The sequence below is a fragment of the Aricia agestis genome, chromosome 7 (genome assembly GCF_905147365.1).
Source record: "Aricia agestis chromosome 7, ilAriAges1.1, whole genome shotgun sequence".
Lineage (NCBI taxonomy): Eukaryota > Metazoa > Arthropoda > Insecta > Lepidoptera > Lycaenidae > Aricia > Aricia agestis.
In genome coordinates, this window is record NC_056412.1 from 9,281,272 (window position 1) to 9,296,596 (window position 15,325).

At 36.1% G+C, this 15,325-nt stretch overlaps 1 protein-coding gene across 1 annotated transcript in view; it reads right to left on the reverse strand.

The window, feature by feature from the left end:
• The window catches only part of LOC121729140 (teneurin-a), a 414,953-nt gene that overhangs the window by 117,493 nt on the left and 282,135 nt on the right, over positions 1–15,325 (reverse strand). The window lies entirely within an intron of this gene.

The following is a 15,325-nucleotide window of genomic DNA, read 5'->3' on the forward strand; positions in this document are numbered from 1 at the left end:
TCCTGTAATAGATCACGAATCACGAATCATTGAATTGTCATAATACGACCAAATGACGTTGTTGGTCCGTCAACTGCCTTTGAATCAACTTCTTTGATAGTAAATTGTTAAACATTTTTGTATGTTCCAATGAAATGAGATGTCAAAGCGCGCAGGTGCATTCGTTGATAAGGTTTCGGCGCTGGTGAAGTTGAAAGCCTTATGCAGCATCGGCACGCGACCGCACGGCACGCTCCACTACGCACGGCTTCAGCCTGCATGCATGCGGTGGATCACCGCCGCTGAATACTTAGAGCCCCCGCAGACTGCAGACTTTTAATCGGCCGATAGTTAAGAGGAGTCCACACCGCCCTTTTTTCCATACAAACGTTGTCCCCTGTTTCCTACCTGGATAATGCTTGTAGAGTTATAATATTTTTCCTTAATATCTACGGCTACTAATACAATGTCCATATGTTTTCTTTTTTTTCATAATTTAATTATTAAATAAGATATGAACGTTCAAAAACCCAAAAAAATGGCCAGATTTTCCGCTGTGTTCAAACATCCAGAAAACAGATTTGGCTAAATTATACAAAAAAAACTTAAATTATACGAACACAGCTCAAGCCTTTGTTTAATCTTTAATGAAAAAGTACTTTAATCGGTTAAGGTTTGAAGAAGGAATCACGGGACAACGAACCGTTGATTTTCTGCAGTTGTCTCTATCGCGTTCTGGTGTATAGGCTTGAGGTAAGGGAGACAGCTATAGATATTACACGTACTTTTTTTTCATTTCTCTACCCCCTGATGTATCCTCTTAAGTTTGGCTCTTGATGAGTATGAAGCTGTACGGAAGTGCGCATAATATTACAATTTACAACGATACCGAGTCGGCCGATTATTAAGTTTGATGGGCTATACGATTGCCTTCAAACTTAACCAACGGCAAACTGTCCGTACGATGTTCTTCCACGTGCGCACACGACACCGATTGTTTTGTCGGCCGACTCGGCAGAAATCCGAATCGTGCAAAATTTTCCATTCAATAATCTATTGCTGTGAATGGAACCGTGCGAGAGCAATCGGCCGACCGTTGTCTAATGTCTAGTCTGCGCAGTGCGCACACCACTCACCACCAACCCAACTGTTTAGTAGGCGTAGTATGCGCGCAAACAGCTTACAGCCCAACCTGACCAAACTATCGGGCGATAGAAAGTCTGCAGTCTACGGGGCTCTTATGATATAAGCACGCATCAGAGGAGTCTTAATAAGTTTTAAGTACGAGGGTTTCAATTTCGTGCACTCGGGTGAGCAAGTAAAGCAATTTCTTACATCGCTTTGATAAAATCAGTTTCATATTTCATACATTTTTGAAGTATTGATGCGAGGGTGATCTTTGTGATTCGTATTTTAGAAAAAAATATATGCAAAAAATCACACATTGTTATAATGAAATTGTTTTATTTGATTTTGATCCTTGCAAAGGCATCTTTCAATTCTGCAAAAAATATGAGCCTAAATTTACATCCTGTCATTGAATAAAAACTTTTATTTATAAGTAAAACGAGTAAAATTTTTAAGATTTATAAGAATGGAAAATAAATACACATGTTTTTGAACAGTCTGTAGTCTCAGACATCTTTAGACATTTCAGACAATAATTTCAAACACAGTATAGCAATATGACATAGGGACTAATATTGCTATACTGTGATTTCAAAGGTAAGAGAGTCAATAATAAATATAAAAATATCTTATTATGAGCTTTTATAAAATGTATGTTCAGTGTTCACTCAATATTCTCAGATCCCCCAGTAAATGAACAGTACTTTTATTTAGTAAGTATTTCTATATTGAGTGGAATATTAAATGGAATTCAATTAGGGCCGTCACTGAAAAGGTTGCGTGTTAATTATTAAAATTCTCGGTTTCATATGCCACGATTTTTAATTAATTATATATTATCTTTAAATATGAGGAGTCCATATTGTTAAAAGTTCAATAAAATATACCTGGCAATGTCATTATTGCCCTTTGAAATCCAGAGCTTAACGATAGCTACTGAATTTGTGAACGTTTCTGTGTTATTTTAATGTAATGAAACATTATTTATTTATTTTATTTCTGTGATAACATTTTGTACCTGCTTTAAACCTCATTTCAAGATCGATCAAAAATAAGTAAAATATTTTGTATCTTATGGGTATGTTATCACTGTAGGATACACAATTTATAACAATAGGTACTTACCTATTAAGAACTAAATTATTAGAAAATTCAAAATTTTGTTAATTTGTTAAAAAAGAGATTTTTTCCTTTTTAGGGTTCCGCAGCCAAATGGCAAAAACGGAACTCTTATAGATTCGTCATGTCTGTCTGTCTGTCCGTCCGTATGTCACAGCCACTTTTCTCCGAAAATATAAGAGCTATACTATTGAAACTTGGTATGTAGATGTAGTCTGTGAACCGCATTAAGATTTTGATACAAAAATGGAAAAATTATTAAAAATAGGTACAGCTTAAACAATTTTTTGTTTCATCTAAGCTATGCGTGTGGGGTATCTATGGATAGGTCTTAAAAAACCATATTGAGGTTTCTAATATCATTTTTTTCTAACCGAACGAATTGTTGGCGAGAGAGACTCTTCCAAAGTGGTAAAATGTGTGTCCCCCCTCTAATTTCTAAAGTAGTGTGTAGTAGTCATGATAAGTCTAAAAAAATATATATGATGTACATTACTATAAAAACTACCAACGAAAATTGGTTTGAACGAGATCTAGCTGGTAGTTTTTTTTATATATCAGAAATGGTAAACCTTAATTTATCTTTAATTAAATCAACTGAAACATAAAAATAAATCAAAAATCTTTTAATTTCATAAACCTTATTGTTGCTGCGGAACCCTTCATGGGCGAGTCCAACTTGCACTTGGCCGGTTTTACAATTAAGTACTTAAAATTATACGAACGAACTGCAATGTAAGGCTTCGGCAGTCCAAATAAAAAAAAACCGGCCAAGTGCGTCACGGGCCACGCGCAATATAGGGTTCCGTAGTTCCGCTAGTTTTTTTTTTTAATTTTTTGCATGGCGAGTGAATATTATACATTTATAACGTGTTTTACACACCATCAGCTCAGTTACTGTCAAAGGAATTTTAACGAAAAGTTCCTTTATACTTCGCCGAATACTTTTTTTAAGTTGATCGACTATTACTCAATAACTTATGAAGTTTGATTAGCCGTGATAGTTTTCATTTTAAATTCAGCATATTTCCTACTCCCATGAATTTTTTCACATTTCCAGAAGCAACCGTTTAGCTGGTAGAAAGGGGGGACACTGGGCTCTAACGATTTTTTTCCACTTTAAAACTTAATATTTCACAAACGGATCCCTAAATTAAAAAAAAATATCTATGAATACTCTTATCCAAATACATCCCAGACGATGGGTTGGACGCGAAAAAAAAAACATCCCCGCTTGATGTGTAGGGAAGGTGCCATAATTTTTTTTAAAGATTTCATGTACAATTTTGTCGGCATCATTCATGCCAAATCACAGCTTTGTAGGTCCTATAGTCTCTCAGCAAAGCCGCGGACGGACAGACATACGGACAGACAGACAGACAGACGGACGGACAGACCGAAACTATAAGGGTTCCTTGTTGACTACGGAACCCTAATGAGTTGTCTTCGTGAAGGATGTGTGCGTGTAATTATTATATTCGGAGTTAAAAATAAATTCTTTCGCAGTTAGATTACTAGTAATATTATATTGTAATATATATACAAGTTCCGTTCGCAAGTGTACCCCGCAGCTCGGCTGTACCTGGCGATATGCGCCTGCCTTGTAATTTCAGATATCGAGCCTCCCTCACAACTCCCCCGACTCATCCCGACTCAACTACGGATTAGAATGGGAATACTACGGTTTATTATACTCCTTTTGCCAGTTTGTTTTTACCTTTTACTAACTTTGTTTTCATAATATGAGGGGTGAAGGGCTTTTTCGTAGCATGTGTGGAACACGAATCAGGTTAGGAGTTAGGACTAAAGAATTATTTTTCTAGTTACAATAAAATTCGTTTACATTTAGATGATAATCAGTTTAAACGAATATATAATACACTGTTTCGATAAATTAATGTAATAAAGCAGTAACAAACATCTAAAGGGGCATTCACAATGCCAGCAGCAGCCGTGTTGCAAGTTGCGTTTGCTTTGATGTACTTAATTATTACACCGCCCGGCTCCTGTAAATCTGTAAAGTTTACTCCTGTAAATCTGTAAAGTTTACAATACAGATTTTATAAAGTTAGCTAGGAAAACTCAAGTTCTGTCTATACACTGTCACTTCATCAAATCTATCGTTATAGATTTAAGAGTAAATCCCTGTAATGTATCCGTAACAGATAAAATACGCAGGCAAGCCATTCTACTAAATACATTAAAAATTATTGCTTTCTTGAAGTGCCTATTGACCTTCATGGCATTGTAAAGCGCGTCGTGTAATTATTTTTTTTATGAAATAAGGGGGCAAACGAGCAAACGGGTCACCTGATGGAAAGCAACTTCAGTCGCCCATGGACACTCGCAGTATCAGAAGAGCTGCAGGTGCATTGCCGGCCTTTTAAGAGATAATAGGGTAATAGAGGAGGGTTGGGATGAGAAGGGAAGGGAATAGGGGAGGGTAGAAAAGGGAATAGGGTAGTGGATTGGGTCTCCGGTAAACTCACCCACTCGGCAAACACAGCGCAAGCGCTGTTTCACGCCGGTTTTCTGTGAGAACGTAGTATTTCTCCTGTTGAGCCGGCCCATTCGTGCCGAAGCATGGCTCTCCCACGTCTAGACGTCTTGTCTGTGTAATTCTATTTAGAACCTAGTCTCATAGGATCCAACTGATTGTAATAATATCTATTAAAACTAAATTTAAATCCCGTCGATATTAGCTACGATTCCATTATTCATTTAATTGGTAGCCCAAAGTCCTTTACGAGAAATCAATTACGCGTGTTTACTGATGAATTCTAGCTTTGAAATAATTGAATTCGGCAATTACTTACATTGCCTCTGCTATAACGACACCTACTTAACAGTTTCGAATATTTTTTTCACAAAAAGCATTCGTTAGGCTATAAGACTTTTAAATGCTAATCGAATCCAATTTAAAAGTTTCGCTGCGATTGAAAATATTTTAATTTTAACTGCACCTGATCTAATATATAAATCAGTTAAAGAGTTTCAGCGTGACTTAAATATTAAAACATATTTGAGTTAACCATTCACCGCTGTAAATGTAAAAAAATATAAAATTTGCTTATGTTTTTGTACAGTCTAATCTTTTTCAATATTTTTTTTGTTGTTAAATTTTGAATGCAGTTCTAAATCATCTAAATAATAAAACTCAATTCATAACTCAATACTTAATTTTTTTGTGGGTTATTACACGAATGCTTAACAGCGTCCAAATAGGGCTACCTCTGTCGAAAGTTAGCCAAAATTAGGCACACATTTCTGTATAAAAAAAAAAACAAGAATACAAAAACAAATTACAATTTTGTAATAAAATGTTTTGAACGTATTTTGGCACAGTTTATTTTTACGTTTTCAGCAGCGCGTCGGATCAGGTAATTCATGCGGATATAAATCTGTGAAAACTTTTATTCCAATTTCACGTAACAATCAGATAGGCTACATCGATAAATACCGACACTTTCCGTACAATCTCATTCACATATTATATGAAAGGGCGCGAGAGGGATCAAAGGGTAGCATTAAGTCATTCGACGCTCGCGATTCTGCAATTTCCTTTTCAATTACGTCTACTTGAATATAAAAAATACAATTTTCGTGCGGTGGTAATTAAAAAGGGATTCTGTAATGAAAAGGTATACGCCGCGCGCCGGTTCCGGCCGCTCCTCTCAATTTCGCTTCCGTTTGTTTGTGCCTTGTGGCCACGCCTTCGGGGACGAAAGGGTTGACTTCGACATGCGACGAATATCAACAAAATTACGACATTTGTTTATTCTAAATGTTGTCTTTGTATCTTATTACCGTCTCTAATTTGGTATTCTTTTTAATGCTGCATGTTTTATTTTACGTAAATGTTGGTTATTGTTGGTCGTGTCACACGTAATGTTCATATCACTCCACATAATGTGCAATATTCAACTTCTGAAGCATCAATTTAAAATTGCTAGAGATCGCCCAATGGTCAAAATTCGACCTTAGTTTCAAACACAATAGGACTACTACGTTTAAGTTGTAAAAAAATATTGACCTTATCATATTTTTTTTCAACTCTTGTCTCTGGGACTCAGCTGATCTCAGACTGGCCGTGTAAGCATTGTCTAATAGTATCTAAGATTTAATAAAAAAAACTATAATCCATTTTTAATTTGTCAACTTGTTGTCAACAGACTTCAACCACCTTCAACCATGAATAAAAGATATATAATAATATAAATAATTCGTATGTATAGGTTTGTCACTCAAAAATCTGTCATCTTCTTGAGTGTGCATATTGTAGTGCGTGTAATGTTTTATTTGTTAAAAAAATGTGTGATAAAAGCATAATTTCAAAATAATATTAGCTCGATGCACTCCTTCACCATATAAACTATAAATGTGCAAAATTTCATTCACCTAGGTTTTCGCATTTTTCTTCAAAAGGGGTACAAAATTTTTCATTGAATAATTGAAACATGAGACATTAATCGTTTTCCGAGAAGACAGAATTGGATACTGATTGCTTTATTAGAATGCTCAAAACCCTGTGCAAAAAAGTAAAGTTCTGTAACGAAGCTCTAAGTAATTCAGTAGCTTATTGATTTGCCACTTACATTACGTTGTACTCATTATTTTATTATTTTAAAATTGTTATAATAGGTAGGTAAGTATTGCATCTAGAATGTTCATTAGCGATGTCCACACTATGCGCTTTTGTCTTCAATTTTCATCATCTTCTTTCATTCAACTTTCGTTTTGGCGCATTCAATAATTGAATGCGTAAACGAACGCAACGCCAAAATTGTCATTTTTGTTTTGGATACGGTCAGAGGGCATGCGTCGCGGGCATGTCTCACGTTCGCTGTTGACTGCGCTATGCCCTTGACGAAAAGAAAAAGGCACAGTGAGGACAAAGCTATTGTTCTGTATAAACTGCGTACAAAATGGCATCTCAAAGTTATGTAAAATTGATACTGCTAATACTGAAACCGTATGTTATTTTCGCTGAAAGTAGAGGCGATATTCACATCAAGATATGTTGATTGCGGATCCCGAAGCTGTGACGTCACGGAAGTGCGGCCGATTGCATCCGACTCGATCGTACTTCCTTTTCCGGGAAACACCGAAGTATTTAGACGATACATCGCAAGCACTGAAAAGCGCTTTGAATAAACTTTTATAAAGCCTAAACAAATTACATAGATACAAAAGTTGTAACCTTATAGGAAAAATTCGCATAGAGCTGAAAATCGGTAGAGACGTTAATTACACCATTTGGTACAAAGAAATTATATAATTAGGCTTTTGACAATCATAACTTCATAGATAATAATATGACGGGATGACGTTTGTCGGGCCCGCTAGTAAACAATTAATTAAATTATCAAAATAAACATTCTTAATTGAGAAATTTCTGGGCATATCTAATGCTTTTCAATTGTCGGAAACCCCTTGAAATATTCTAAGAAATTTGTGATTCAAATGCGCAAAGCCGTTTAAAACACCTTACAAATTAAAGGCGGGCTCGTTAAAGTAATTACTGATTATATTATGACGTCAAATTTTAGGAAGTCCGCCTTTCAATATTACATTTCCATTTTAAGCCTACTTAGGCGCAAGTAATAGATATTCTAATTGTTTAAGTCGAGGTTAGGACTCGATAGTTTTATTTTTTTCACAGAGAAAACAGCTGCTTTAAATTAAATGTTCCAAGTTCAAACTCTTAAGTAAATAGTAAATAAGTACTAAAATCTTTGCGATTGTTATGTATTATATTAGGTACCTAGTTTGTTAAGGTTGTACAACAATAAATATCTATTTAATTGTTACCTCTTTAGGTAATACGTCTTCAGTAAAAGTAAAAAAACTTGAAAATTCAAATTATACGCTTTAATAAATTGATTAATGAAGCTCACCTGCCGCGTAAGCTTTTTTGCTTCGTCAATACCAATTTTGACGTTGCAATAAAAAATATCTAACTAAAGCTATCAAACCGTTGATAATTGACGCGGAGTAAGCTCAAAAAAGTTGGGCGAAGCTCTACGACACAGGGCTCAAAGGATTACAACAAGTAGACTGCGAAGGTTCACGTAACACGGGAGTATGAAACCGAACCAAAACTAGTTCCGCCGCTCGGAGGAAGTTGGGCAGGACTCGCGTTTTAATATTTAACTGGAACTTGGAAGCTCTATTTTGAATAGTCGAATACGCAAACAAAGCGGCCACCTTAATAACCGCGTCCCGGGCACGCTCGAAGCCATAATCTCGCACAATTTCAAACTACGAGTGTAAGGCCGCTTTTAAACTTCATTCTTACTTTAGATTATACTCGGCGCGGCGAACCTTGATCCCTATGACACTGACAGTTAATAACATTGTAGTGGCGTCAGCATTAATTTAGGGTCATATTGGAGGCGTCTAAAAATGCCATTTATAAATTGTACGTAGCTTTATGCCATTACAATGATATTCCGTTGGAACTTTTAACAATTCTTAACATTTACAAGAAATTATCTCAATCTGAATTTACGTGTACGTCCTGCAAAACTTACATAATCGTTAAATGTCACACGACGTAAGTTTTGCAAGACGTAAACGTAAATTCAGATTGAGATAATTTCTTGTAAATGTTAAGAATTGTTAAAAATTCTAACGGAATATCATTGTTATAGCATACACTTACGTAAAATTTATAAATGTTATTTTTAGACGCCTCCAATATGATCCTAATTTAATGGTGACGCCACTAAAATGTTATGAACTGTCAGTGTCATAGGGATCAAGGTTCGCCGCGCCGAGTATAGCATGCGATAAGTGGTGCCGTCAGCTGAGTCTCGCTAGAGCGGTGCCTTAAGAAAAATAAATACGCAAAAGATTTAATCTGCAGCGTTTCTCCGTCTGTTTAAATAAAAGTCACAGGAGACGCCGTCTTATCGGCGCGGCCGGTACCTATTTGCCGAGACGCGCCGCCCGCGCCTCCCGCCCTCGCCCGCCCTCACCCGCGCCGCTAACTTCCCTTGTTTGCAAACTCCGATTGGATCTCGCGTTCTACTTTCCTCGGGACGTCCGCAATTTAGTTTTACGACTTTTAAATGTTGTTACCGCTGACCTAAACAATCACTTTAAATCCTATACTTACACACTTAGGTGTAAGTAGTTAAGGCCAGGTACTCCCTAAAATTAGCAGGTCGATGTCTGTCAGTACGAATATCGACGTAAAGAACATTAAAATAACATTCATATCAGCGTGCCTTCTACAGTGGCGGTTACGTAAAAAATATCATATCGTTGTCATTGAAAATTACGAGATGTTTGAATTTGAAGTGTATTTTTATGGTGATATTCAAGATTTTTTACAGAATTTCCATGCCATTTGTCAATATTCTGTTCGGTTATTTTGTTACTTTGTTCTTTTTTGAGTCTACATCAATTTTGGTGTAAGAGAATTCCACATAATTTCTTCTTTTCCCAGAATCCACGAACCGAGGCCAGTTCGTGGATTTTGGGAAAAGAACCTTAACCTCACCACAAACGCAGTCTGTGAGCTCCCGTTTTTTAATATAATTTTTATATTTTTAGTCTATGGTTACCAGTGTGGCGAGGTCGACCGCAGCGGCTGGCGCGGCGCAGCGGGCGTGTGACGGGACAATGGGTCCAAAAGGTTTGATGCGCTAACAATACGACAGGACAAAATGACTTTGACTAATTGATTGTAACACCATTGAAGTAAATAAAATATATTATATGTTTTTTAAACGACCGTGTGGTTCGTGCCGTAATAAAGCATTATATTGTCGGGCTGATATTTATGACAAGCTACCACTTTCAATCATTTTTGGCGGAAATTGAAGCAGTATGATGATTGATAGTGCATAGAATGAAAAATAGTCTCTTTTTCTTAAAACAATAAAAGGTACACGGTTTTGAAAGTTCTATAGCAACGTTTAAGTTACATCTTCAAGGCGAGACCTTAAAGAATGTCCAACCCGTTACCTGGTAAATATTTGTTGACTCGGTCGAAATGCATAACTCGTAATTCTATCATCAAAATATGAGGTCTACAGATATTTTGACCATTGTAAAGCCGGGGTTGTGATTGAAATTTTAATAAAAACATTTCCATTGGAACAGTTTCATACAGTTATAAATGAACGCATGCAGTGGGAACATAAACAAAACGCACGTGCATGCACATGTCCGCTACAAGTGCGCGGGGTTGAAGTGAGGAGCAGGGAGGGGCAGGGTGAACGAGCCTTTTGTTTACAACATAAAATTATACGACGACGATAAATTCATTGTTTACTGAACCAAGTGTATGTTAGATCGATTCACCGTTTTATTTCGTTAGGCAACGTAAATACAGAAATTCGTATTTAACTGCTGAAGAATCAACGTTTTAGAGTTTTTACAGCTTAATAGCACGAAAGTATTAGAATAATATAACCATAAAAGTTGTACTATAAATCAACAACGCAATCAAAATTATTTGTACTAGACTTTTCATTGTGTTTGGGAACTCTTACAAATTCAACTTCATGCGAAGGACGAAAGTGCAGAAATATGTAAATAGTGAATACTCACGTCAAAACGAGAATAAAACGCCCGAGTTAAAAGTATATTATAATGAATGTTAATTAACCTGGATATTGTATTATAGATAAAAATGAAAACTACCTATATCACAATTTGAAACTTTAATGTTATACAAAAACCCTCTTACTAACAAACGTTGTATAAGCTTTGAATAGTTATACAGTGTTTTGTTTCTGTCACACAAGTGACATTTTTAATTGGATTGAAGCAGACAAAACACTGTATAACTATTCAAAGCTTATATAGCGTTTATTAGTAAGGGGGTAATTGTTTAACATTTTTTCACTTCAAGTAGATAACAGTTATAAGATCATTACTCAGATTGTTTTTAATTTTTATCATGCCCCTAAAGAAAGGGAAGATTCGGTCCATTGTCATTTGAAGTTCAAACAACATTTTCTGTTTAAAGCTTTATGACAATAGTGAACGTTCCTCCCGATATTGAGGTTAAGTCGAGCAGCGCAAAGCCGTTCCGAGCAAAATCCCTTGAACCAACAGAAATTATCAAAACACTCGACTCTATAAAAGGTCGCAAAGGGAAATGTCAACTCTTTGGAGATAATTCCTATTATCTGGTCCACCTGAGGAGCGGACGACAATGGCGTCGCAAGCAGATGTCTTCGCAAAACAAACTCCGTGACGAGCCAACGTCGTCGCGGAGATAAAAAATGTGGGATTAATTATACCGTACAGTCGTACACAACAATAAATTGTCAATGACATGAATCGTGGTATAAAATTTTAATACCGAGTATTATGTCTGACAACAATGATGCATTGTCAACAATTTGGGGACCGCAGTATGTCCCAGAAAACTTTTGTCGCCGTTCGCTTTTTTTGTCAAAGATTTGGACACATACTTAAAATTCGGTGACGCAAAAGACCCTTTACATTTTTTTAAACTAAGTTTATTTACGCAGCGCGGTGTTTGTAGATACAGATGAGTTTTTGTGAGATTTATGTATTTTTCATTCGACACGCCAAATATTTTACTGCGTGTATTTCACGTAGAACAGTAATTGTCGATGTAATATTTTGATGATTGTACCTCGATTCCCTTGGATGTAGGAAAACCTGTGTTTTTATAAGACGATGCTGATATTAGCGCTCTAATCTGAGCTCAGCGACATAAGTCGAAATCACATACACCTAATTACAAATCGATGTGTACGTTACGAATTCGTTTTCCGTCTCAATACGATATTACTTATGCATCGGTGCTTGTTAAAGCCTGCTCGTTTGCAGAAGAGTTTCGAATATTTGATTAGAGTACCTCCGTATCTCGATTCTTTAGCTGTTATTATTTATTCTGAAGGATATCTCGAAATTGAATCCATTTAACGGCACCCTCGACTATATTAAATCCTACAGAAGTGTCTTATTTATTGTGAAACGGGATTTTTTTATTAAATATTGTATCAAATTTTGGTATCTACCGAAGTAACCTACTTTTTAAATGACAAATTACTTCATAATTATTATTATTCATATATTTACCTTATATCTAGCTAACATATAAAAACTAGGCCTTTACATCCGTTGTGAATGATTTAATATACAGTATTTTTCAGAGCGAAGTAACCACTCCTCAAATACTGTAGTGCCTGGGACAAGATTTTTTAAATGTCCGTATGGTTGCCCAAGCGCATACGGCCTTCTCGCATCATAGTCGGCCTAGTCCAGAGGAAAGAACTAGTCAATACGTCTGGGACCAACTATGTGCGGGTTTCCTCACGATGTTTTCCTTCACCGTACGAGCGTCCGTATTATGTACTTGAGATCAGAAAATGTCTCATAGGTGACATTTTCTGATCTCGGCTATATCTATGCGGGTGGAGGCATGTACCTCCACCCGGGTTCGAACCTGCACCCTCTAGGAGTGCGAACTGAAGGTCTACTACCCATTAGGCCACGGACGCTCAATTATTTTTGTAATTTAATTGTGTATTTCTGTTTTCTTCTAGATGACCCGGTGAACTTCGAATCTCTTCCCTCTTAACACATTATTTCCCATACATACCTTCCCTGGACTTGCTTGTGGAAGTAATAAAATATTTGTTATTTCAAGACTATAATTAGCCAAATTGGTTCAACCTTTCTGTAGTGTTAACGAAGAAAATTGAAAATTTATTTCTTTTATATGATAATTTATTATAGAAGACTATGGTAGGTACTTACTAATTACTAGGCATTTGTTCTAGCCAAATAACTCTCTATTATTACGTTTTCTTCTCACAATTTCTATAGATTTAAAAACACATAATATTGAAACGCATATTTTAATCGATAACGGTAATATTACACAATAGATGGGGTTAATACCGCCCGGCCGGTCGTTGTGAACCGACCCGTACTTATTAAGCCCGGCACAAAGCAATTTTATCAAAAGAAATTATGTGAGATACCTAAGGGCGTGTTCACATTACTCGCGGTCCGCCTCCTCTGTTTGGTACAAATGACAATATCCAATGTCGAATATCAATATATTGTTCAGACGTTAGATTGATTTTCTAGTACGTTGTGCTCCGCTCATCCTAGGTAGTATGATAACTATTTAGTTATTAATTATTATACTACCAAGGATTAGCGGTTCAATCGTATTTTTAATCTCATTTTTAAAAGTAGTCTAAGGGCCTGTTTAACCACTTACTGATATGTGCCGGATAGGTTATCCATCACTTAACTTGACAGATAGAGTATGGCGAATCTGACAAATAAGTTGTGAATAGCCTATCCGGTACTTATCAGTAAGTGGAGGAACATGCCCTAAATCTCCTAAATATTGTTTTAATCTAGCAGCACAAATCGGTATATAATTCACTTTCTAATTCCAATAAAATTTTCGTTGTAAAGAATTTATTTTACTTAGTATATTTACTTGACTGCGTGTAAATCCCTTGGTCCCTTTAGGGCTTAGAGCTCAGATCGAAATTTCAATACCCCACGTAACGTAAAGTAAATATGTACAATTCACACTTCTAATTAAATGAACAAAGGGAAATCGTCTTCAGCTGAGCTTGAAAAGGTCACTTAATCACTCAACAGCAAGAGTAGTTCAAACGCAAATATTAATTAATCTAGCCATTCCGGCTCACCTAATTCGGAAACTTGTCCGTATCTGAATAAACAATCAAATTGCAATATCCCGAAACCTTGGGTTCCCCAAGAGTCCAAGACGATTGTTTGGATACCTAATGGATTAAGAATCGTGTAATAAGGACTCGAAATATATGAGGGTGTAGGCTGTATATTTCTATTATCATTACTTCATTTTGTTAGCACACTAGATAATTATAATTGCTATTATGATTGGAGTCTTATTGTGAGGAAACGGATACGATGTTAATTCCACAATATCAACAAAAGTAAAAATTTTACAATATTGTTATTATTAAGCGCTTATCTTCTGTTATGGTTAGTTACTGCTATATTAGTCAAAATAGTCGCAGCTGAGCCCAACCATCTCACTGTCTAGATTTAGATTCTAGGCAGTTAATACGTTTTAAATATAATTATATAGAGACGGACTCGCGTACTAAGGGTTCCGTACCGTTAATAGAGCAAAATAGGCCGAAAATGTGTTTTTTTGTGTGTGTGGGAGGCTCATTAAATAATATTAATTTTATTATTAATTGTCAAATTACAAATACAATTAAGTATTTTGTGAACATTCAATAGTCTGTGTAGTTATAAAGCAAAAAATGCCAAAAAATACTATCTTGTTTTTAGTATTTGTAATTATAGCGGCAACATAAATAAGTATACAATCTGTGAAAATGGAACCTAACTTCTGATATTTTAACCGCTTTCGGTTATCGTCAGACTGACAGACAGACGGACAGACATCAAAGTCATAGTAATAGAGTCCCGTTTTAACTGTTTGGGTACGGAATCCTAATAACTTTATTCCAATAACTGTAGTAAAATGTCTCGCACTAGGCTTCCTGGTATAAAATGTAATTAAATTTCGGTAAAGCGTCCTGGACGTGACCACCACAGGAGCAATGTGTCTGACGAACCGTGCAAAATGATAATTAAGAGAAACCGCTCAGTCATCGTTAATGCGATGGCTGCCATGTAAATTACTAGCGTTTGGGACAATGGCGGACGATGGCGTCCATTAAAATTTAATACACGCCGCCGCAATCGTAGGCGACACGATTTAAATTCGACTCCTGAAATTTCTTGAAATTTACTTTAAACTAGATGATGCCCGCGGCGATACGATTTAAATTCGACTCCTGAAATTTCTTGAAATTTACTTTAAACTAGATGATGCCCGCAACTCGTATATTTTACCGGGATGGGATAAAAAGTAACCTATGTCCTTCCCGGGACTCAAAGTATCTCCATGCCAAATTTCAGCAAAATAGGTCCAGCAGTTTGGGCGTGAAGCATTTATAATATTAGTATGGATTTTGGGAAAAAAAAATTAAACATATTATTTTCAATGCCCTTAGAAACTTTGACTCCAGATGCTTGAAAATTACTGAATTTTTTGGAAAATATTGTATTTAAGCAGCGT